Here is a 24,561-nt window from a genome sequence, read left to right on the forward strand (position 1 = left end):
AGACTGGGGCAGTGGATTTAAAGGTTACTGGAACAAGGTAGGAAATGTAAAAGAATGAAATAGGCCAATGATAAAAATGGAAAGCATGTGCCAAGTGTTTGTAAAAGAGGAAGCTACAATTCAATCGAATAAGTCACCCCAGTTTCTAAAGAAACTAGATGTAGAGATTATTTTTACATAAAATTACTCACTTTTTAAAGTTAGCAACTAATTCATGAAATATACACATACATTGATGCACACACCACAATGCAAAGGCCCACAATTCACCTGTGGACTTTTACTTAGGGCTAACCCATTCTCTACACACCTGAGGGAAGTCCAGGTTGTGTGGTTTAGCTTTACATCAGTGATTTCTTTTAAAAAAAATATTATATTGATTATGCTATTACAATTGCCTTATTTTTTTCTTCCCTTTATTGCCCTCTGTCCTGTACACCCCTTCTCACCATCATCCCCCCACCTTAGTTCATATCTATTGGTTATATATATAAGTTCTGTGGCTTCCTCATTTCTGATACTCTTCTTAATGTCCCCCTGTCTATTTTGTACCTACCATTTATGCTTCTTATTCCCTGTACCTTTCCCCCCTTTCTCCCCCACCCCACACCCTGCTGAGAACCCTCCAAGTGATCTCTATTTCTGGGAATCTGTTCTTGTTCTAGTTGTTTGCTTAGTTCTTTTTTTAAATTTAATTCTTGTTCAAGTACAGTTTTCTGTCTTATATTCCCAACCCTGCCCCCCCAGTGCTCCCCACCTCCCTCCCATTTCCACCCGCAACCTTAGTTATTGTCCATGTGTCCTTTGTACTTCTTCCTGTGAATCCTTCCCCTTTTTCCCTGTGATTCTCTCCACTCTCTCCTCTGGTCCCTGTCAGCCTGTTCCGTATTTCAGTGTCTTTGGTCATATTTTGCTTGCTTGTTTGTTTTGTTGTTTAGATTCCTGTTAAAGGTGAGATCATATGATATTTGTCTTTCACCGCATGGCTTATTTCGCTCAGCATAATGTTCTCCAGTTCCATCCATGATGTTGCAAAGGGTAGGAGCTCCTTCTTTCTTTCTGCTGCATAGAATTCCATTCTGTAAATGTACCATAGTTTTTTGATCCAGTCATTTACTGATGGCCATCTAGGTTACTTCCAACTCTTGGCTATCATAAATTGTGCTGCTATGAACATCGGGGTGCATAGGTTCTTTTGGATTGGTGTTTCAGGATTCTTAGGATATACTCCTAAGAGTGGAATTGCTGGGTCAAAAGGCACATTCATTTTTAGTTTTCTTAGAAAATTCCATACTGTTTTCCATAGTGGTTGTACCAGTTTGCAATCCACCAACAGTGAACTAGGGTCCCCTTTTCTCCACAACCTCTCCAGCACTTGTTGTTTGTTTCTTTGTTTATCATAGCCATTCTGACTGGTGTAAAGTGGTATCTCATTGTGATTTTAATTTGCATCTCTCTGATAGCTAGCGATATTGAGCATCTTTTCATGTGTCTCTGGATCCTCTGTATGTCCTCTTTGGAGAAGTGTCTGTTCAAATCCTTTGCCCATTTTTAATTGGGTTGCTCATCTTCTTTGAGTGGAGTCATGTGAGTGTTTGCTTAGCTCTTTTTTGTTGTTGTTGTTGTTGGGGGGTTGTTTTAGGTTTGGTTGTTGACAGTTATGGGTTTGTTGTCATTTTACTGTTCATAGTTTTGATCTCCTATTTCTTAGAAAAGTCCCTTTAGTACTTCTTGTAATAAGGGCTTGGTGATGATGAACTCCTTTAAATTGACTTCATCTGGGAAACATTTATCTGCCCTCCCATTCTAAATGATAGCTTTGCTGGATAGAGTAATCTTGGATGTAGGTCCTTGCCTTTCACGACTTGGAATACTTCTTTCCAGCCCCTCCTTGCCTGCAAGGGTTCTTTTGACAAATCAGCTGATAGCCTTATGGGAACTCCTTTGTAGGTAACTCTCTCCTTTTCTCTGCTGCTTTTAAGATTCTCTCCTTATCTTTAATCTTGGCTAATGTAATTATGATGTGCCTTGGTGTATGTTCCATTGGGTCCAACTCCTTTGGGACTCTGAGCTTCCTGGACTTCCTGAAAGTGCATTTCTTTTACCAGATTGGGGAAGTTCTCCTTCCTTATGATTTCAAGTAAGCCTTTAATTTCTTGCTCTTCCTATGTTCCTTCTGGTACCCTTATGATTCAGATGTTGGAATGTTTAAAGTTGTCCAAGAAATTCCTAAGCCTCTCCTCATTTTTTTTAATTCTTTTTGCTTCGTTCTGTTCTGGTTGAATGTTTATTTCTTCCTTCTGCTTGAAACCATTGATTTGAGTCCTGGTTTCCTTCCCTTCACTGTTGGTTCCCCTCCCACACATTTCCCTTTATTTCACTTTTCATAGCCTTTCCTCTCACCTCTATTTTGCGACCATACTCAACTATTTCTGTGAGTATCCTGATTAACAGTATTTTGAACTCTGCATCTGATAGATTGGCTATTTCTTCATCACTTAGTTGTATTTTTCCTGGAGTTTGGCTGTGTTCTTTCATTTGGACCATATTTCTTTTTTGTCTGGGCGTACCTGCTTGCAGTAAGGGATGGAGCCTTAGGTACTGACCAGGCAGGGCAACCCGCATCACTGCATTGTGGCGCTGTATGTATGTGATGGGTTTGAGAGGGAGCAATGCCACTTGTTTGGCTCTAGGCAGGCTTTTTCAGTCACTTCCCCCACTACCCACCAGCAAATTGGGCCCTTCTGGTAAGAAACTACTGATCTGACTTTTGGCCAAGATGGAGGCATGGGTAGATACATTTTGCCTCTTTACACAACCAAAAGAAGGACAGCAACCAATTTAAAAACAAAAAATAACCAGAACTGACAGAAAATTGAACTGCATGGAGGTCCAAAAACTGAAGAATTAAGGAAGAAACTTTCATCCAGACTAGTAGGGGGGCCAGAGATGGGCAGCCAGGGCAGAGAGAAGTCATAGCAAGACTGAAGCTGGAGGACAGGGGTAGTCAAGGCAGTGTATGGCAGACTGGACGGTCCCACATTTGCATGTGGATAAACTGGGAGGAACAACTGGAGAGTGAGACTGACCACAGAATCCACAACTCCAGTGTGGGAAATAAAACCTCAAAACCTCTGACTGAAAAAACCTGTGGAGATTTATGTGGCAGGAGAAACTCACAGGAGAGTTTGTTGCAGAGACCCACAGGGTCCTAGATGTGCAGAAAACCACCCACCCAGCAATCAGAACCCGTGGTCTTTAAATCAATGTCTGCTATTGTATTTATATATTTTACATTTGTTGAAAAGAAACCATAAAAAATAAGTTAGTATCAATTTGATTTTCGATATTAGGGCTTTTAAAAAATGTCAAAATATAGAGACTGTTCTGCGTGGTGTGGGCCCAACTCCCACTTGGAGATGCATAGGGCCCACACCCACGGATAGGTTCTCCCATGGGGAATCAGGCCTGCAAAGTACCTAGGCCACTTTGAGTCTTGCTTTTGCTAAAAACTCCCTCACCCTGATTTGCAGCAAACATTTACTGCAAGTCACTTCCTAAAATCCATGCTAAACCTTCCAAGGATGAGGATAACTGGTTCAACTACTTTTCCCTTTTCATTTGCAAATATCCCTCTTCTGTGGTGTGATTAGCAGCATTGGCTCCTTTGTTTTCTGTGAAAGGTAACCTCCTAAAGCAAACCTGTGCATAAAAAATGAAGACCATCATTAAAGGCCAGTCACAGTGAAGGCTGTGGCTTTTGGCTCCTTCTGAGAGCAAAGCCACCTGCCCTTTTCTCCACAGGACTCGGTAATCCATGTGAATGTCTTTCCCCCATCCACAGTGTTGCAGACCCCACAAGCCAGGGTCCACATCATCAAAATTATTAGCAATAGGACCTCAAGCATTAAGTTTGGGGAGCAGAGGGACAAAGATGATGACAATAAAATGCCTCATAATAAACAAGGAGTGTGCGGACAGAAAAAGAAATTAATTTGTCAACATGTTTTGCTCCAATCGAATTAGTTTGTTGGGCTTGGCATTTATTTTTATGTAAACGATCACCTCTATTGAGATCAACACACTGGGGCTGGCTAATTTACCTATGACCCAAATAAGACCAAAAGCCTTACAAAAGACAGCAACTTGCCAACTTGACAGTTAAGCACAAGGGCTCTTCTGATTGTGATACAGGGTGCAGCCGGGGGGGGGGGGGGGGGGGGCAGGAAAAGATTTGGAATGGTGTCCAGAACTCAAAGTGTACAGGAATATTGGAGGAAATATTAAGATGTCCTCACTCCCCCCCCCTCCCCCCCCCAGGTGTCAGTTGGGGGAAGGGACAAATGGAGCAGGGCCATTGAGAGCTGTTTTGCATAGCAACAGTTTTGCAGCTAACCCTTGGAATGGTCATTTAACATATCTATAACCTTTAACTGGTTTCATAGATATGTTAAATAGCTGTGGGCAAGTTTTGGGCCAGGGAGAAGTGAGTGGCTTCTCCCCAGGCTGGAACTGGGGCTGCTTCTCGGAGAGAGTGCCTGTTTGAGAGCCACGTGGCTTTAGCAGAGTGCAGACCCTCTCTTGGCCAGGTGAGGGGGAGAGCCACACTGTTTTGAAAAGATGTAGACCCCTGTAGCCATTAGGAGGGAGAGCCACGCAGTTTCAGCAGAGTGCAGACCCCCTCTTGGCCAGGTGAAAGGGAAGACCACGCAGCTTTGCCAGAATGGAGATCCCTGCGGCCTGGTGAAGAAGAAAGACGCGCTTTCGGTGGAGTGCGGCTTTGGTAGAAGAGGCCCACACGGCTCCAAGGTGCTCCCTTTGGCCAAGTGGCCTGGAAAGCAGGAGACACTTTGACTGGAACTTGGTACAAAGAACTCTTGCCAGTGAAAGGTGCCACATGACTTTGGATTAATTGGAGATCTTGCCTGGACAGGAGACACAGCCTCGTGCCAGCAACCTAAAAAACGGATGTGTGCTCTTTTCCTGATTTACGGTATCCGGAGTTGGGATAGTGGGAGAAGGGAGCGCTGTGTGTGTGTGTGTGTGTGTGTGTGTGTGTGTAGGTGTATACCCTTAAAGACTTTGATATTTTAATGAAGGCATTAGGCCTGAATAGCACTAAATAAACATTTTGTTTCCTTTTCACAAATCTCTGGCATTGAGAGACATCATTCCAATTGGCGGTGGACAGAAGAGCCCAACAGATATTAGTATACCATCCTGGGGAGGGGCCTCTGTTTTCTGAAGCAGTTTTTGACATCCCTGGGTGGGCCAAGTATTGCCCCCCGCCCAAGACCCTTGTTCGGTAACAATTGTACTCCTGTGCCTCCCAACCTCCGCACCAAAACCAAGACTCCTCTGCACAGCTAGACTGACTGATGGCAGGGCTGGGTCAGGGGATAACAGGGCACAACTTGAGAACTTCTGAGTGAGAGTGACATGGAGTCCATGCCTTCTGCCTTACTACTCCTTTGTGGCAAATACTTCTAGCCATGATTATAATGAGTTACTCAGTATTGCTCTTATTAGCTCCTAATAACAACTCCTTTGCTGAGTATTTAAAATAGTTTCTAACCAGTTAAGCAAATTTGTGATTGCCATGAACTTACCTGCTTGTGATTTTTAAGGGGACCAGACCAACAGAAAAGGACCCACTCACCAGGTGCCAGTGCATACAAGGCACTGGACACCTGGAGTTCCAAAAAAAATGGAGTTATTCCCCTGTCTAGAAGACCTTCTCTTCTAGTGACGGGGTATTCATTCAAGCAGGTTAATAGAGATATTTTCATTTTCCACCTTACTATTTCCCAAGTTTCTATGTCCCTCCAGTCAGAACACCCCATGGCACCAAGCCTGGTATTAGTCACATGCTTATAATTTCCAACCCCTGAAATTGGAAATATAGTTGATACAGTATCAGCCTCTTCACTGTGCCCAAGAAGGTTTGGATTCCTAAAGGGTACACAAATCTATATTTAAAATGATCTCCTGACAGGGTTCGTAACATCACCTGTCTATGTAACCAAATGCAGGTTTGACTGCCTGGCACAAAGAAAACCAAACTTGTGAGACAGGTACTGGTAAGAAGGAAAGCAGTCTGTTCAAGTGATGGACACCTGAGACGTGGAAGACCGTTGTCCCAAAATGCATCTTAACATCTCAGTGCAGGCAGGGGTTTTTATCAGGAGGGAGAAGGACAACAGAACAAAGAAATCAGGGGGAGCATTACAGGGGCATCTGGTGAGATCACTGGGGAGAGGGGTGGGACACAGAGGTGGCCTGGGGCCAGGCCCCAGAGAAGTAAGGGGTGTGGAGATGCTAGGTGCAACTGGATTGAAGCTGCAGCATAGCGTGACAGATTCTCCAACCCCTGAGGAGGCAAGAGAGAGGCTGCTTCCTCGAATAGAGGGTAAACAAATGGGCTCAGTGCCCGACAGAGATGGATGGAGCTTGCACTAAGTTTGGGCAGGCTGGAGAGGTCCCAGCAACACATGTACCATGGAGGTTGACATGGCAGCCTGGAGAAAGGCAGACCTGCCAGTGTTACCCATGATATTGGCTGGAAAGCAGGATACTTCCAGAACACAAAGACTTTTGGGGCCAGAGATTTAAATGGAGGAGGGGGCTGAGTCTCACCCCTTTCCTTTACCCTTGCTTGCTGACCAGAGGCCAGCTCATGCCAAGGCCAGTCTCAGCATGGTATGCTGTGGCTTCCCACTGCATGGATGGTCCTGGACTGTACCCTCTCTTCCACTGAGATCAGTGCACAGACACGTGGGCTGGAATGTGTACCGGCCCCAAGGGCACGAGCAGCCTTGGGCACTGGGCCCCACAGACGAAACCCCTACATGACCAGCTGCAGTGGTTGGCAATGGTCCCCGACCCTGGGCGTGGGAAACAGCTGCCACTTGGTGATGACAACACCGGCTCCACAAACAAGCACTCCAGGGAGGGAGCCTGAAGCCAGAGAGCAGCCCACCTAGTAGCCTTCTGCTCCAGAAGAACAGATAAGAATGGAAGGGGATCTCTGGCCATGGATTTGGATTTCAGTCTTTGGGGGAACATGGGAATTTCTGTGTTCTGGGGAAGACACTGGCCTGGAGCCAGGGATTGTCCCACTTCCCCAAATTGTGCAACATTTAAATAAAGATCTTTTTCCTTCCTCATCAATTTTTGTTTTATGCCTGTATTTGGTGGTGGGCAGCCGAATCCCACTCTAGTTCAGTAACAGGAGGAGGCCTGAAAGTTCTCTACGTGTAAGTCAGCACAGTCCATTCCAATGATTAGATTGAAACTGGCCAAGTGGAGGTCCCGTTTTTATGGGTCAGAATCAGGAAGTCTCCTGGAGCCAGAAGGTCCAGCTGCTGGAGTCAGCCTCCTTCCCTGAAGCTAGTTCCTGTGATATGCTCAAAATGCTATTAGTGATTTACAGCAGTAATGACAACCCTGGCCTTTGTGTTAAGGCGCACACCCTGTTCCCTGATCTGGGGAGAATCATTGCTCTTTATATGTTATTTCATCAAGAATGTTATTTTGTTGGTTAGCATTAAGACTTCGTATATTCTGTGTAACAGTGACAGCAGCCTGGTTCTTACCTCTCATTTCACTCTCCATCCCTAAAGCCGGACTGTTTTTCTACTTACTGAACTACCAGCCTCAGGGCCTGAAGATCGCATCTATGGCCCTGACACAAAGCCCTGTTCACAAAAAGTGTTGAAAGCCATGGAATGCTCTGGCTCTTTCATAATTGTAATAGATATTGAAATGAAGCACATTCTATTCTCTCCACAGGGAGAGTTTTTTCTATTCTCCTCTTCAGTTCAAAGATTTCTCCTGCTACCCTGATAGCATAATAATTTGCTTTTCTTCCCTATTTATGCATGCTTGCGGACACAAACTCCTCTGTTTTTTTCCTGCTTCAATAAAAATTATCGACACAAACCTTACAATGAATGGCTCTGATATAACTGATTGTTCTCCTGTTGAGTAATAATACTCATAAAAATAAATGGAAGGCACAAGAAGAATCAGACAGTGGGCAGAAATTGGAATCGTAGAAGGAAACTGTTTAGCATTTATAACTTCCATAAACTTAACCTTGTATTTGTGTCAGCTACTTTATAGTTTTCCAATTTACTTTTTAATTGAGTCCTTTTTTTAGCCGTGTTTGGAAGATATAACTCTAAGTCGTCTTTCAAACCCATACCACTTTAGTTCGGTTCAATTGATTGTTCCTTATATTTATTATTATTGTGCCCAACATATATCACTTTCCATTTGGCCAACTGCAAAAGCAATTTACCATGCATCAGGTCACTTACACAGCAGGTCTGCATTAGTTTATATTTTACTTAGAGTGGTCCTTCCCATGTTTGCTGTTATCCCTACCAGAGCCATCTATCATATTGTTCAAGTTGTAAAGACAGAAGGAGTACTCAAGTAAACTGATTTACTTGTTGACTGTATAGTTTAACCACATAATGTGTGGCTATTATTAGAGAAGCATAAATGGGAGTTAAGTGAACCAACGTTGGTCCCAGACTCTCCAAAAATGCTTTAGAAATGTAAAAATTGTCCTTTCAAGCTTCTTTTTCAGTGTGATCTCCCGGGAAACCCTGCAATTGAGAGATCTGATTTTGGCTCTGCTGCCCACACATTCTGCGGCCTTAGGCTCTTCTCTCTCACTTTGCCTTCTGTGTATTGCTCTTTCCTGGAATGCCCAGAGAGTGCTTCCTAAGAAGCTTCACTATCATTTTCTGGAAAAGTGAAATCAAGGAAAACTTGGACAGTGGAGATGGAAGTTATTAGCATTATCATTGGTGTTGTTGAAATGACACTAGTCCTGGTTCTTCCTGCCAGAAAATACTAAATTCTTTTGAGGTTTTTAAATAAGTGTTATTAAAATTGGTTTTACCACTGGGACAGTGCCATTTGACCAGTCTTATTGTTTTCAGGGATCTTTTCAACCATTCATTCAGTTTATAATTCTAATGCACTCACTCAGAACATACAACTCTTCAACCAGGTTCTTAATTCCTCATTAATTTCTACACAAATTAGGCAAATATATATATTTAAAAGACATATTACCTGAAGACATCTCTGATTTCTGTTTATACTGGTAAAGTCCTAGTTAGACTTACTCATTCTTCCTTTGTGCCCATAAGCACATGTATCTGTGTATCTACTTTCCACATGTATCTGTGACAGAGATCATCTGCTCATATGAATTGTCTCTACCAGTTCATGGAGGACAATTATTTTTTAATTGTTTTTTGTGTCACTGCACAATATGCAATTACCAAGCACCTACAAGGTGACAATCACCATGGAAACTATCAGAGATATAGAAATATACAGATGAGTATTTCCCACAGCTCATAATCAAGAGAAACAGAAATGTTTATAAGCAAATAAATGCAACAATATATTATGGGTGACATAATTTAGCATGCATAAAGCTCCAAGTAACAGAAAACAACTCAAACTGACTTTATAAAATTAAAAATTTCCCCGCCCTTTTCATCTTTACTTCCCTTCTCAACTTCCTATCCATCTCACTGAGCCATCCCTACAATTGTTGGCCTAAAAAAATTGAATTAACTTATAAAAAATTGTGTATTTACTCTAACATTTTTAAACTTCAGTCACCTTCAAAGTATTCCATCTGATGCAATACATCTACTGAAATGTTTTTTCCACTGCTCAAAACAGTTTTTCAACTTGTCTATTTTTACACCTTTTAGTGTTTCTGCTGTTTTTTGTTTCACCTCTTCCACATCAGCAAAATGTTTCCCTTTGAGGTCTTTCTTCATCTAGGGAAACAACAACAAAAAAAGTCACTCAGGGAGAGATCAGGTGAATAGGGATCTTGGGGCAAGGGAGTGATGCCATTTTTGGTCAAAAACTGCTGAACACTCAGCACAGTATAGGTAGGTGCACTCATAAATTATGTATCACAAAATGGGCAAATGCTTTGAAGGAGTCTTCAGAAAAAATTCACTGCAGCTGAACTCAGCCTCTCACAACAACACCAGTTAGTACACTGATGAAGATGGATCTCTAAAACACTTTGCAGGATCAGCCTGTACTACAAGGGGCCCACTCTCCAGAAGGTAGTTTCTGTTTCCTGGGTCCCTCCTCATATGCTGGAACAAGATTCTGGCATCTGAAAAAGCAAGGTGATGAAAGGGGCAAGGGGAAGAGATAACTTGAGCTTAGAAATTGAGCAAATGAGTTAATGGATAAGGAAGATAAATAAATATATCAAGGATAAGGGAGGCAGGTTTCTCAATGTCTGAGGATGTATTTTATAAGAATGGAAAGTGGGAGGCTAGAAAGAATCTGGAAATATTAGACTGTGGTATTAAGCTTCAGCATGAACTTGTGGGCTTTTTAATATACATATTCAGAAAAATATGGAAATAGTTGTTGACAGATGTGTGTGTGCACCTATATAGATATAAACACACATACATTTTCTAACTCTATCCTCTGAGAAGGTCTAGATGTAGGCCCACCCTGGTCATGATGATCACATTGCGTATCTAGATGGTGGTTCCTAAATTCCATCCTTCACTAGAATCTGGTCACAAGGGAACATGAGACAGACCTGAATTAAGGGTCATCCTATCAAATGAAAGACCTGTGTTCTCTAAACATTTTAAGGGTGTGGCAGGAAAGAAAAGACTGAGAAACTGTTCCAAACTGAATAAAACTGATGAGACATGACAATTAAATGTAAACATGTCCTAGTATAAGAAAAGAACAAGAAGAATTAATGGGATGAGATACCAACTGGTATGTGATAAAGTCTGATCTTTACTGATATTTAAAGATCCAAAACTAAGACACTACTAACACAATTGGTTTTAGCATTTGCAAAAATCAAGTTATGAAGCTTACATTTTCCCCAAACATTTTGTTGTTTTCATATCGATGAACAGCCAGTACAGGTTTTTTAAATGACACATCTGATTTCAGAAATATTGTTCTGTGAACTTTATACTAAAGCCTCACTGCTAATGATGATAAAATGAAGTCACATTTATAGTAACACCAAATTGCAATGGCTTAGTACCTCCGTTTGTCACACTGCAACTTAAAATGCTCATGTACCCACCACTACTATGTTCTCTGTGTCTCTGTGTTCTATTTTTTCATCAGGTCCCCAGGCTATGGCCCCTGGACGTGACTGCTGTAGCTCCAGGACCACCCTAGGTTTTGGAAAGTTATGTTGCCAAAAGTCCAAGCCTGAAAGAGAATCCTCCCTGAGACTCAGCCTGGATTGTTGGCAAATCATTGACAGTTTAGGCAAAAAAGAAGGAAAGAGAATTACATCTAGTAATGTATTCTTGGTGCTGAATGTGATATTCTAAGAGCATGTGGGCCCCACGCTTAGGGATTGCCCTACCCAGCTCCCAGCCTGCCTCTGAAGGACGGCCTCCACCTCATCCCCCCACCCCACTGTGTGTTCCATTTGCCCCTAAAACCCAAAGTCTAGGTCCGTCTTCCCTGAGGCTCAGAGAGAAATGGGACTTTCCTGCCTTCCAGTTGTTGGCCTGACTTCTCAATTTCCTTTTTTGTCCCTGGCACAGCTTCTTCCAGGATAATGAAATTTGCTACACAAAAAGCCCTAATCATAGTCTTAACCTAAGGCTCCAACAGAATAATTGCAAAATAAGATGGCCTGAAATCTCAGTAAATTCCAGGCTATTATATCTGAATAATGTGTAGTACACTGTTATGGGCTAAATTGCATTATCCATATGTTTAAAGATATTCCTATGTGGAAATCCTAATTCCTTAGTACCTCAGTATATGGCTCTATTTGAAGACAGGGTTTTTAAAGAGGTAATTAAGTTAAAATGACATCACTGGGGTGTGTCCTAATTCAATACGACTGGCAGCATACAAGAAGAAGAAATTAAGATACAGACACACAGAGAGGGAAGATGGTGTGAAGACATAGAGATGAGACAGCCACTTGCAAGCCAAAAAGAAAGACTTCAAACATATTCTTTCCTCAAAAACTTCAGAAGCAATGAACCCTGCTAATACCTCAATCTCAAACTTACAGCCTCCATGAAGGTGAGAAAATACCTCTCTGTTGTTTAAGAGACACAGTCTCTGGTACTTGTTACAGCAACCCTAGCAGACAAATAGAGATATTATATCTGAATCACATCCATCTGTGTCCTGTTTCTTTTTAGTGTTTCACCCATTGGTAGGAAGAAGATAAACCCTTGAGTTTCAGTTTTTACCAATGACTACAAACAGAACAAATGGAATTTTCTTTAAAAAATAGTTCATGGGCACAAATTATTCTAAATGTGAAATTTATGTGTAGAAAACAATCATTTTTCAAATTCTATTCCTTTCTTCCACCAAGAAAATAAAAGCCAGTAAGGTCTCCAAGATAAGCTGCTTCAACCATAAATAGCCACATATATGAGGTTTGTCTGGGAAATGTCCAGCCATTATTAATATAGCAAGAACATTTTGTGCAACATCAAGGTAACCTGGAAGCCAAGGGAAGTGGACTGGAATGCACCTACATGAACAATGACAACTTCACTGTACTAGTCAGTGGGAGTGGTAGATGCCATTGAGTGAGAATGTGTATGCGTGGCCATTGAATTCAAAATGACTGAGCAAGTAGAGCAAGAAATCTGCATCAGATTTTGTGATAAGCTTGAAAACTCTCTGGCAGAAACTATTTGGATGATTCAGAGGCTGCAGCTATAGGAAACTTGTGATTGGCAGCTTCATCACAACAACATGTCCACTCATGTATCACATCTCGTGCAGAGTTTTATGGTAAAATATCAAATCATTTAGGTGACTCAGCTCTTCCTATAGCTCAGATTTGGTGCCCTGTGACTTCTGGATTTTCTCAAAACTAAAATCACCTTTGAAAGAGAAAGGATTTCAGACCATCAGTGAGATTCAGGAAAATATGACAGGGCAGCTGATGGCAATTGGGAGAACTGTGTGAGGTCCCAAGATGCCTACTTAGATGGGGACTGAGACATCATTGTCCTATGTACAATGTTTCTTGTACCTTGTATCTTCTTCAATAAATATCTCTATTTTTCATACTACGTGACTGGATACTTTATGAACAGATCTCACATTTCTAAACAAAATACATCTCAGTGTAAAAAAATCTACCTCATAATCAGTACCTTTACAACGCGTAAACATATAAAACACAACAAAAGGATGATATACCCAGAAAGGGCTTCAAATCTCCATCTCTTAACAAAGATAAAAGCAATTTAAAACTTCAAAACAGCAACTATGTTCACATTCTGGCCATCAGGAAAGAGTTGGACTTTATCCAGGGACCTCTTCTTAGTTCATGATAAAGCATTTGCATCTAAATTATTCATGAATGAAATAAATGGAACAAATGAGAAAAAAGAAATTCTTTTTTTTAAAAGATTTTATTTATTTATTTATCTTTAGAGGGGAAGGAGAGAGGGAGAGAAACATCAATGTATGGTTGCCTTTTGTGTGTCCCCTGCTGGGAGTTGGCCTGCAGGGAACTGGCCTGCAACCCAGGCATGTGCCCTGACTGGGAATCGAACCATGATCCTCTGGTTCGCAGGCCCATGCTCAATCCACTGAGCTACACCAGCCAGGGCCAGAAAAAAGAAATTCTTTTAGTTTCCGCTAAGAGGGTGAAGCTACATATCATCCGATCCAGCTTTCCTGAAGACCAGCTATTTCTCCTTACCTGAGGCCACCCTTATTCCTGTCTTCCCCCTTATCTCAAGTTGCATCACTTCTATTTACCCAATCACTGCCTTCTTTTCCATTTTTCTCCCTAGCTTGCATCATTGCCTTTTTCTTTTCTACTGCTGTGTGGATGACACACCTCTGTTCTGAGTTGAAATGCTCTGTTTCATGCAATCTAATGACAGAAAAGCCATTATAGCACTATAATGGTGCCATTAGAGCACTATAGTGGCAAAAACCACTATAGCAATGGTATTCAGAGTATGGTAGATGGACCCACGGTGGCAAATGAGGTCATGATAAGGAGTCTACAAGTACAATTTTTAATGTTAATATATTTTTTAATTTAAGTATACATAAGAAAATATAAAAATGAGACATCAAATGTTTATATACTAACATAAATGAGCAGATGAAAGAAGAATGTTGAGTCTTAAGAGAGTCTTCCAGGTGACCATGAAATCAAACCACATTAGATTTTACAAACCTAAGTGCTTTTTCTAACACACTCAACCACTGAATAGTGCAGGCCTCTTTGCTATGAATTCTCAGAGCACAATGTACCTCTCCTTTACAGCACTTAGGCCGATTATAACTCACTCTTTGTACAACTGTTTGTCAACTGGCCATCTTTACTACTAGACTATTAGCTCTGAAGATGGTCCCATGACTGTATACTACTGTATCCTCAGTTCTTAGCACAGTCTCTGGTACATATTAGCATTCCTTAAGAATCTGTAGATTAAATGCCTAAAAAAATAAATGGATAAATAAAGCTTTTCTCTGATTAGACAATGTACCTATCACTTTCCTAAGAAGATTTCTGAGCAAAAGAAGGAAACCATAATTTGAGAATTAGTCCCACCAAAAAAAATGCATTCAGTGCATAGTGCATAGTGTGGAGAAAGAACAGAGAGCAATGGGCTCCAAGTTGCAAGACCACAGTGTAAGTCTTAACTCTGCCAATAAGCAACTGACTGGTTGAATGACTTCTCTTTTTTATCCCTGAGGTTATTTTAGCTCTAGTGACCTTGTTTTTCTATATGCAGAATGAATGGATGTTCTATAAGACATGTCCCTATCTTAGGTGTTATGCAGTCAGCTGAACATGGTTGAAAATTTTCCTTAAGGCTATGCCTTTATTTTTCTCTTCCTATGTATGCATGTTTTCAATGACTATTATTAGAATTAAAGCTTCAATCAAACAATACTCTTATCAGTGGAGGATATAGTTTAGTCAATCATATGGCTAAACAAAGAACATATAAAGTCTGATGTGTTCCGCTGGTGGGAATATATATGAAGTAGCCACTGTGGAAAACTGTTTGGCCCTTCCTCACAAAGTTAAGCACAGAATTAATTACCACATGACCCTGCAATTCTACTCTTAGGTATACACCCAAAAGAACTGAGGACACTATTTAAACCAACACTTATACATGGATGTTCATAGTACTATTATCCACAATTGCCAAAGGTAAATACAATTCAACTAATAAGTGGATAAACAAAATGTGGTTATATCCATACAATGGAATATTATTCACTCATACAAAGGAATAAAGTACTGATACATGCTACAACATGGATAACTTCAAAGACGTGCTGAGTAAAAATAGACATACATACAAGGTCACATATTATATGACTCCACTTACACAAAATATCCAAAATAGCTAAATCCATAGAGACATAGAGTGAATTAGTGTGAAGGACAGAATGGCAAATGACTTTTATTGAAAACAGGGTTTTCTCCAGGATGAGGAAATGTTTCACAACGAGACAGAGGTGACAGTTACACAACATTGTGAATGTACTAAATGCCACTGAATTGTTTATTTTAAAATGGTTAGTTTTATGTCATCTACATTTCACTTCAAATTTTAAAATCCTATGGACTCCATTTTAAAAAATGTGCAATAATCTTTCCAAAAATGTCACTTGATATCAAATAGAAGTTTTATAACTCTAAGGAAATCAATGGCAACAATGTTAGGCAGGGATGAACAATCTTTCATCCTTGCCTATAGCCTTTGAACTTTAAGATGTAGCCCTTGATATCATTACAGTCACCAAAACCCAAAAATATTCAAGTCTGCTAATTATAATGTCTGTTATGTAATGAAAAGCATGACCCTTCTTGAGCTGAGTAATTCCAGCTCACTCTCCACCATGAATAACAAATGGTATTATAATATTTTACGAATGTGACTAATGTTAATATAAGATTAAAAGCTAGGCTAAAATGATCCAAAAACCCATTACTCTCTTCAAAAACACAATAAATAAATAGTTCAAAACTCCAAATTGGTCCCATATTCCTCCATTTGGAGACATTCAAGAGGTCTGCATACAGACCTCTAAAAAAGTACATGTAGTTTAAAATCCCCAAACTTAGAAAAGTTATGCTTCTGAGTGTGAAAAAATAGTAGCATTCACAGTGATTTTCCCCATTCTGCTTCCCTTTGACAGGGCTGCACAATTCTTCTAGGACCAAATCTGCCATGATTTCCACATGCCAACAAGCTACACCCATGTGAGGAGACAGGCATGCAGGAACAAGCTCACTCACCAGCTTACCAAGCACCTCTTCCCATGCCCTCAAGACCAGCACTAAAGACAAGCTTCACATTTTACAGAACTTGAAGACAAAAATCTCCTTTTGAGCTTCTCTTCTAAATGCTTGGTAAACGGCTCATTTAATCAGCATAAGAATGTCTTTGGAAACAACATTGATGTTTTGCCACATGACACATAATGTCACAATGTGGTACGTCAAGGAACAGTTCATTAAATACCTGTTAAAGAATAGCATGGCCCTGACTGGGGGTTGGGTCTGTCACCCCAACGTGGCTCCTTGGGTTGGGCATTATCCTGCACACCAAAAAGTTGTCAGTTCAATTCCTGATCAGGGCACAAGCCTGGGTTGCTAGCCAAGTTCCCAGTTGGGGTGTACAAGAAGCAACTGATTGATATTTCTCTCCCTCTCTTTCTTCTTCTTTTCCCCTCTCTCTAAATATAACAAAAACATTTTTTTAAAAAAAAACAAGAATGTCACTTATATTATACTCCACATTTTCCTTCTTCTCATCCTCCTTTTCTTTTTTCCCCCTCTTTCTTTTTCTTCTTTTATAATTAAAAAAGTAATACAGGTTTCTGTCAGAAGAAAACAGAAATGTAGAAAAAAGAAAAATCACCCAGAGCCCCACATTACAAAATTCATCACTATTAACACTTTCACCACTAATTTTTAATCTATGTCTAATGATTTCATAGAGTTTTGACATGCATTTTCCATTTTACTGTTTTTCTCTGTAATTGAGCTAAGTCTTCTTGGATGATAAAACTGTAGCACTTTCATTATCAGACACTAGAGTTTCTGTTAAATGCTCAACAAAATATTTTTTGCAATAGTGTAGGTCCTTTAGATTAAAAAAAAAGCTTTATGTTTAATCACCTCTTTAAAAGTCCCAGTTTATATTATACATCACCTCCACAGAGAAACTCCTAATTCTCCAGATCAGATTAGACCATCACTCATGTGCTCTCACAGCTTCCTTTGCTTTTCCTTCATAACATCTATCACAACTAACCATGTGCATCATTATCAACTATTTCTCTCAGCTAGAACATAGGGTCCCAGAAAGAAGTCAATGAGTCTGTCTTTTTCTCTGTTGTTCTCCAACAATTGAGTTTTACTATGTGAAAGATATTTAGTAAATGGATGAATGGATGGATGGATGGACAGATGGATGGACAAATGAACAGATGAATTAATTAATAAACCAAGGGACAAATTTTTCAGGAATGCAATGTGGGAAAATGAATGAGTGAAGAGATAAAACTAGTGCAACTGTGTATCTGCATGTAGAAAAGCTGAATTTCTACTAAATGAATTTATGCATCTTTGATCCTCCCTCTCAGCCACCAGGACCCTGAGGCACAGGAACTGGATTTTCCCTTTCACTTGAAACAACTACCCCCCAAAAAGGACAAAATATGGTTTTCAGACATTGGGCATCAGGCATATTAGGACAGTGATTCTTGGAAGAAGGAAACACTAAGGTGAGCTCTCTGAGTGTGCCCACCTTTTTGTCTGGAGACAGTTTTCAGGCTGCAATATAGGAAGAGATGACCTAGGAGGTATCAATGTTCTCCTAGAGTTTGTTAGTGGTCAATCTCTGGAGTCACCCAGGTGAAATTTGAAACTGGCCCAGATACATAGAGAGCAAGAAGAGAACAAAGAAGCAGGTCACTCCAGATAGGGAAGTGGTAGGTTTAATAAGCAAGAGCTCTTACACGTGAGGCTTGTCTTGGTTGCTACAAGGTAAGTAGAAACCCTTCCCACCCATGAGAATCTGAGAGTATATATAGAGGCCCTCACAGGGTTTAGTAACATATATCATCTAGATGGTCTCAACAACACATTGCTCTCTTTAAGCTACATCCTTAAGTGCCTCCTTTAATAGCAACAGTGAATAGAATGTACATTCAAGGACAGGGAGAGGGGGAGGAGCCTCCTATTACCCAAGTCCAGGTCTAGGGTCACCTGGCACTTATGTCCTTTTGATGACCTTCTCCAACAGATTTAAGGGGAAGAAGCTTGTTGTCTGGAAAGGTCACAACAGTTAGTGTTTATGGGGTAGAATATCACGGAAGCCAGAGCTACACAAAGGGAGAACTTTAGAGATCTGCAACGGGTCCCCCTTAAGTCTCCAACTGAGTCCTTATGATTGAAAAAACTGCCTGAGAAAACTCACCTAAATAGATCAGAAAGAACAATTCGGTGTATTTACAAAAAACAAAAAATCATTCTCGTATCATGGGTCAGAGTGTAGAATCTTCATAAATTGTGGGGTTTGGGTCGAACATTCAGAAAGATGGTCCCTCAGTAATGGTAAAAAGCAGTCCTAATCTACAGACTGCCCTGGTCTCACTATACCCCAAAGGATCAAACCATTTGAAAGTAACTTCACTAGGTATTATAATAAAGCTCAATGATATTCATAAAAATACAAAAATATCCAGCCCCCAACAAGGTAAAATTCACAATACCTGGCATCCAATATAAAGTTACTTTGGCATGTAATAAAACAGGATATATGACTGACCCATCATGAGGAGAAGAGAGCAATGGGGAGAGGACATCTGAGAGGGAAACAAAGTAAAATTTAGAGAGCATCTAATACTGTCATTAGAGAGAAAATACAGTATATACACTACAACAAACATCCATATTTGCAAAACATCTCTATCATTAAGTAGGCAAATCTGACTCAGAACCCTATTTTCATAATCACTGGTTCCTCTTATGTTTATTTATGCTCATATAAGGACTGCAAGAATTGAGATGTGTATACACAGAGAATTGTTTAAATACAAAGGCAACCCTAGACTTTCCATTTTGGATGACCAAGCCATCAGCACCTCTAAGTCCCCTCCTACAAACCCAAGGACAGTAAAACTAACAACCTGCACTACTCTAAGAAAGAGACTGATATTTGAAAGAATTGCTGTGCCTAATTAGTATTTGCCTACAAAGCTTTCAGCCATCTTTCCTGAATTTTAATTTTTATTTGCTAGCAGTTTTCATAACACGATTTAAGTAGGATAGATTTTTCATCAATTAAGTGACATATCACATTGCCCTAACATGTCATAAATTTCATGAATTTCTCAATATCTTGTCAGGATGAACCAAATTTAGCTGTATTATCAGACTGTGGCTCTACATATCAAGATTCTTAATGTTTGTGCCAATAACTAAAATTTATAATGTCTTGAATTTAATGGACCCAGTGCCATTGCTTCTTTCAGATTGTTTCAGCAGAGAATAAACTTTTTGAAGCCAATAAAACATTTTCTGTCCTTAAAAATAAACTCCAACTGTTCTCTCTTAAGTTGTTTTTATGGACAAAATATTGCTTCTCATCTCTTGCAACTTGCTATTTAAAAAGGGATGTTCTTTGAATTTTACTCAATGATCAATAAGTAAAACTCTGAAATGACCCTAACTGTGCTAAAAGAATTATTAAAATCCAAGGATCCAAAGATAATGTATAAAGACACAAAGTACTTTTGTCTAAATGAAAAATGCAACACAAAGTTTTAGTGCCTATTAAAGTAGTGCTCTTTTGGAGTGGCGGGGGTGGAGGGTTGGATAGCCCAGGAATTTTGTCAAAGGAAACCATAACTTTGTTGTTGTGGCTGCTGTCCAGACAGATGACAGTCATTACAATCATAGGCAACACCTGCAGAACAGGAGATGCAACATAGTGGAGGAGGGGATAAACGAAGAGAGACTGAAATAGAAGGTCAGATTAGTGAAGGAATGAGTAAACCAAAAACATGGGGAGTTATGGGAAAGGTATCTATACACACCCTAAATTATAACATCAGTGGGAGAGAACAAGGGAACAAATCCAAGTGTGGATTTGCCATGGCTCTGAAAACCTATGCAGCCAGGGGAGTCAGTAAAGAGGACAGGGCCCATAGATTCCGCTCTGGTTCTGACAGATACCTTGAGTGAGAGAGGAGTATGGGCCATCATTCTAACAACACATAGGTTAAATAATATCTAATTAGGAAAGCCATAAAATGTTCAAAGGCCACTTAAAAAGCAGTTAAAGGACAAGTATGGATTTTAACAGAAACAAGGTGAAAACAAAACAAAAAAATTTCCCAGCATTCGTTAAATCGCAAAAGGAGCAAAGAAACCAGAACTCACGTATGTGCATGCACACACACACACTGTGCTAGGGAAGAGAGTCCCCAAGTAGAAGACCAATGGGCCAGCTGTTAACACTGGCATTTCATATAGGATTTTGTAAAATCTTGTGGGGAAACAAAGTAGCTAAAGTCAGAAGAGTTTTTATTTTGAAATTCATATGTGCCAGTGTACTTATATCTCAAGAAACGGTGAAGTTATACAGCACCTTCCTCTAACTTTAAGACACAAATTGAAAAAATAATTCAATGTAGTCAGGAAAGGGATAAAGGTATAGAAGTAGGAAACAAAATATTTGTCATATTTTATTGTCTTTTTATCAGACAGTAAGCTCCAAATAGTAGAGACTGTGTTTGTTTCGCTAACCACTGAAGTGCCTAAAACAGCACCTCGTGTACATCAAGTATTCAACGAGCACTTATTAAAAAATAAACAAGGATGTAACGCATTAGAGCTACAGAAGGACATAATAAAAGCCTAAATCCTCAAGGTAGAAGTAACACTGGATAATTGAATTAGCTAGAATTAGTTTGGCTCTGTGTACAAAGAAATGTATAATATAGGTGGCTTCACCAAGATAGAATTGTATTTTTCACTTACATTTTTAAAATAAATGGCTGAAGGTAGTCAATTATTGGGATAGTATGGCATTTCCACAAAGTGGTCAGGGAGCATCCAGCACTCCCCTCTTCTGCCCCTTATGTCTGGTCTTTATCCTCAAGGCCAGAGAGGGCTCTCAGAGCTCTACCTCTTCCTTTCAGGCAAAAGCAGAAGGATGGAAGGAAGGGAGGAGACAAGAAAGTCACATCCTTTTTATGGATACCCACACAATACTTTTCATTACACTGATTAGTCAAAGCTTAGTCACACTTAACAAGAAAGGGAGGCTGGGAAATTTAGTCTTTCAGCTGGAAGCAATGTTCCAGTTTAAAATCCATAATCTTTCATTAAGGAAAAAGGGGATCATAGACATTAGGCAGTTTTCACCCTAATTTGAGTAATGATTAAAACCTTCTCTAGAAAGTACAGCAAGAAAATAGAAATTATTTTCTATTTTGCTCAGTGTTTTTTAGGAAGACAAGCAAATTCGGCACCGAGCTGGTGGGGGCGAGGGGAGCAGACAGAGCCACATGGCAGGGGATGTGGGGTGGCTGTGGGGCAGAAGGGCACAGTAGGCCCTGGTGCCTGGCGGGGCAGAGCCCTTGCCGCCAGAGCACATAGGCGGAGCTACCCCACAGAGTGTAGTCTAAGAGCACCGAATTGAATACTACATGATGGAATTCTTCATAAACCTATGGAAATGCTAAAACTTGCGTTCCATCAGGGACATATATACTCTTTAGAATAACTTGTTCTATGCGGCATTGTCAAATCTAGGTGCAGCTACCTATCAGGTCACCTACCAGCTGAAAATTCTTATGATGTCAATATTTCCTGTATCTATCCTTAGTAAAACATTAGATGTGTACCAGTGGCTCTCCCTGGTCATCCCGATGACAGGAGTTGCTTTTGTACAGTGGCCCTCAGATTCCCAAAAGCTGGATTCTAAGGAACTTTCACCTGGCTCTCAATTGGTAGGCCTCGTGGTGGTTTTCACAGCATGTTTCTCAAGAGGCTTTGCTGGGGTTTACTTTGAGAAAATCTTAAAAGGAACCAAACAGTCAGTGTGGATAAGACACATTCAACTGGGTTTTTTGGGGAGCATGTTTGGATTGATGGGGGTGTACGTCTATGACGGAGAGTTGGTATCAAAGAATTCGTTTTTTCCAGGATATAACCGACTGACCTTGGTAGTTGTTGCTCTTCAGGCACTCAGAGGTTTTGTAATCGCTGCTGTTATGAAGTATGCAGATAATATTTTAAATGAATTTGCAACCTCTTTATTCATGATATTTCTGATTGCAAGATTTCTGATATCCTATTATCAGATATCCTATTTCTGACTGCAAGATTTTGTGCCTTCCAGTGTGTTTTTTGGAGCCATCCTTGTCATAGCAGCTACCTTCCTATATGGTTCCCATCCCAAGCCTGCAGGAAATCCCACAAAGGCATTGTCCAAGGCTGTCTTTCACTGGCTTCATCACAGGCATGGGGGTTTCTGCATGAAACTGACTCAGAGGACTCCTGCAGACCCTCAGAGGGTATCATGCTGAGTCTGGTCATAGTGTCCAAATGGTTTGAAAACATAAGTGTTTCAGAGTGGAATACGTGTATCTGTTACAAAATACCTATTGCATCTAGAAATCAAAACTTGAAAGTATTTCCAGGGATTAGAATTATTGGAAGAAACTTGAAATCATAGGTAAGAAAGATTTTACTGTTTTGACCACTACAGACATGTCCTATGCACTCTTTGCAAGAGCACACACATGGCAAATGTCAGACAAGCTTCTGCAAACCAGATCAATTTCATTTTATGCAATGATTTTATCTTATTCTTCCTGTACAGATATATCAATCACATAGAATATTCACATTCTTAATATTATAATTACTTATAAAGCTGTGGGTAGTTTCTTCTATGAAGAAATGCAAGTATGACCTGAAACATACACACAAACACAAAGATAAGCAAATTCTTTTCAATACTTAAGGGCTGTAAAATAATTAACCAATTGACATACCTCTCAGCTGATGAACGATGAAGAAGGAGATTTTTTCTTTTGTTCCATTTGTATTTTTTAATCCTGACCAGGAACTACTTCACCTTAGGAAGTTGGTCGTCTCCATGTGTTTGTCCACAGAGACCTGGGGATCTGTCAATCTGGTGGAAGCGGGAACTAAGTTAGCATGCCCCTCCCAGTCCTGACCCATCCCTGCACCTTCTCCAATGACTCGGCTTGACCATCACTGTTGCCTACAGTCCAAAATGTTTTTTCACTGCTTCCAAGAGAAATAGAGACAATTCCAGCCCACAAAAAGATGGGTGTCCTTGAATTCCACACTAGACCAAACCAATTATTACAGTGAAAAAAAAAAACTAACTAGAAAAGAAATCATGATAACAGTTTCCAACTACTATTTTGTTTGTTTATTCACTTTCTACACAAAATTTTAGCTGATGCTATCAAACTAAATATTTCTTAGAAAATAAAACCACTGCAAAGAAAAACAATAGAGGTGGCACCACGAGCCTAGAAGTTTTTATTAATATATGAGGGCTATTTGAAATATGAAGCCATAATTCAAAAAGTACTGAAAGGATTTTTTAAGTGCCATAAGAGATACTGTCTTTGAACCTCTGCCTGGTGATGCCTGGTGACAGGGACAGGAGAGTCAAGATTCGAAACTGATAGTCTTCAAACTGTTTCTCCTCATCCTCAGCCTAGTCACACAGGAAAACAGAAATCCTACATGGCTTAGAGTAACCAATCAAATTTCTTTTTTTTTTCTTGCTAACAAGACTATATAACCATAAGAAACTTACAAACTCCCTGCTTGTATTAAAGGTCAAAACTTGATATCCTAAATACTAGGGTGGGTCGGTGGAATAACAGGAACAATAAATGGACTTCCTAATTTGGGAATACATAAACTCAGAGAATTAAGGTGGGAGACATGGGTCTGAAAGATTCAATCCTGGAGGGTCCCATCCAGGGATGATATTCAATATACTTAGCAAATGGCACTGCACAGGCAGCAGGCCATCAGAAACAGCATCGGCCAGGGCACTTGCTCAGGGACTTCGAGCCTCCCTGTAGTGCTATGTATTTACTCTGGTTTCTTGATTGTGAAAAGTCACAGGACAAGGAAAAGGATCAGGTCCTCAGATAATTGCCCATCAGCATTTTAACAACATGCATGACTGTCATAGGACAAACTAGCTGAATAATCAGGCCCAGTTCCACTCTTCCAGGCATCAGTGAAGCCAGGCCCATGACCATTATGCCCACACTCTTGTTCTCCAATATCATCCATTATCAGAGGGTCTCTTAGCTCTTGCTGCTTTGTACAAATGGCCACCCAGTCCTGGAGAGAACCCACAGGAAGACACAAACCCTATCTCTAGGCTGTTTAATTACATTCACACTGGAAACATCAGGTGGGGAACAGGAATTTCCATTTAGCCTTTGGTATCCCACATTCAACCA

At 40.3% G+C, this 24,561-nt stretch overlaps 1 pseudogene; it reads left to right on the top strand.

The window, feature by feature from the left end:
• Positions 1–21,470: 21,470 nt before the first annotated feature.
• Positions 21,471–22,782, top strand: LOC118996986 (UDP-N-acetylglucosamine transporter-like; annotated as a pseudogene).
• Positions 22,783–24,561: the final 1,779 nt, after the last annotated feature.

This window comes from Sturnira hondurensis, unplaced genomic scaffold (genome assembly GCF_014824575.4).
Source record: "Sturnira hondurensis isolate 20B ecotype Veracruz unplaced genomic scaffold, ASM1482457v3 Scaffold0012012, whole genome shotgun sequence".
NCBI lineage: Eukaryota > Metazoa > Chordata > Mammalia > Chiroptera > Phyllostomidae > Sturnira > Sturnira hondurensis.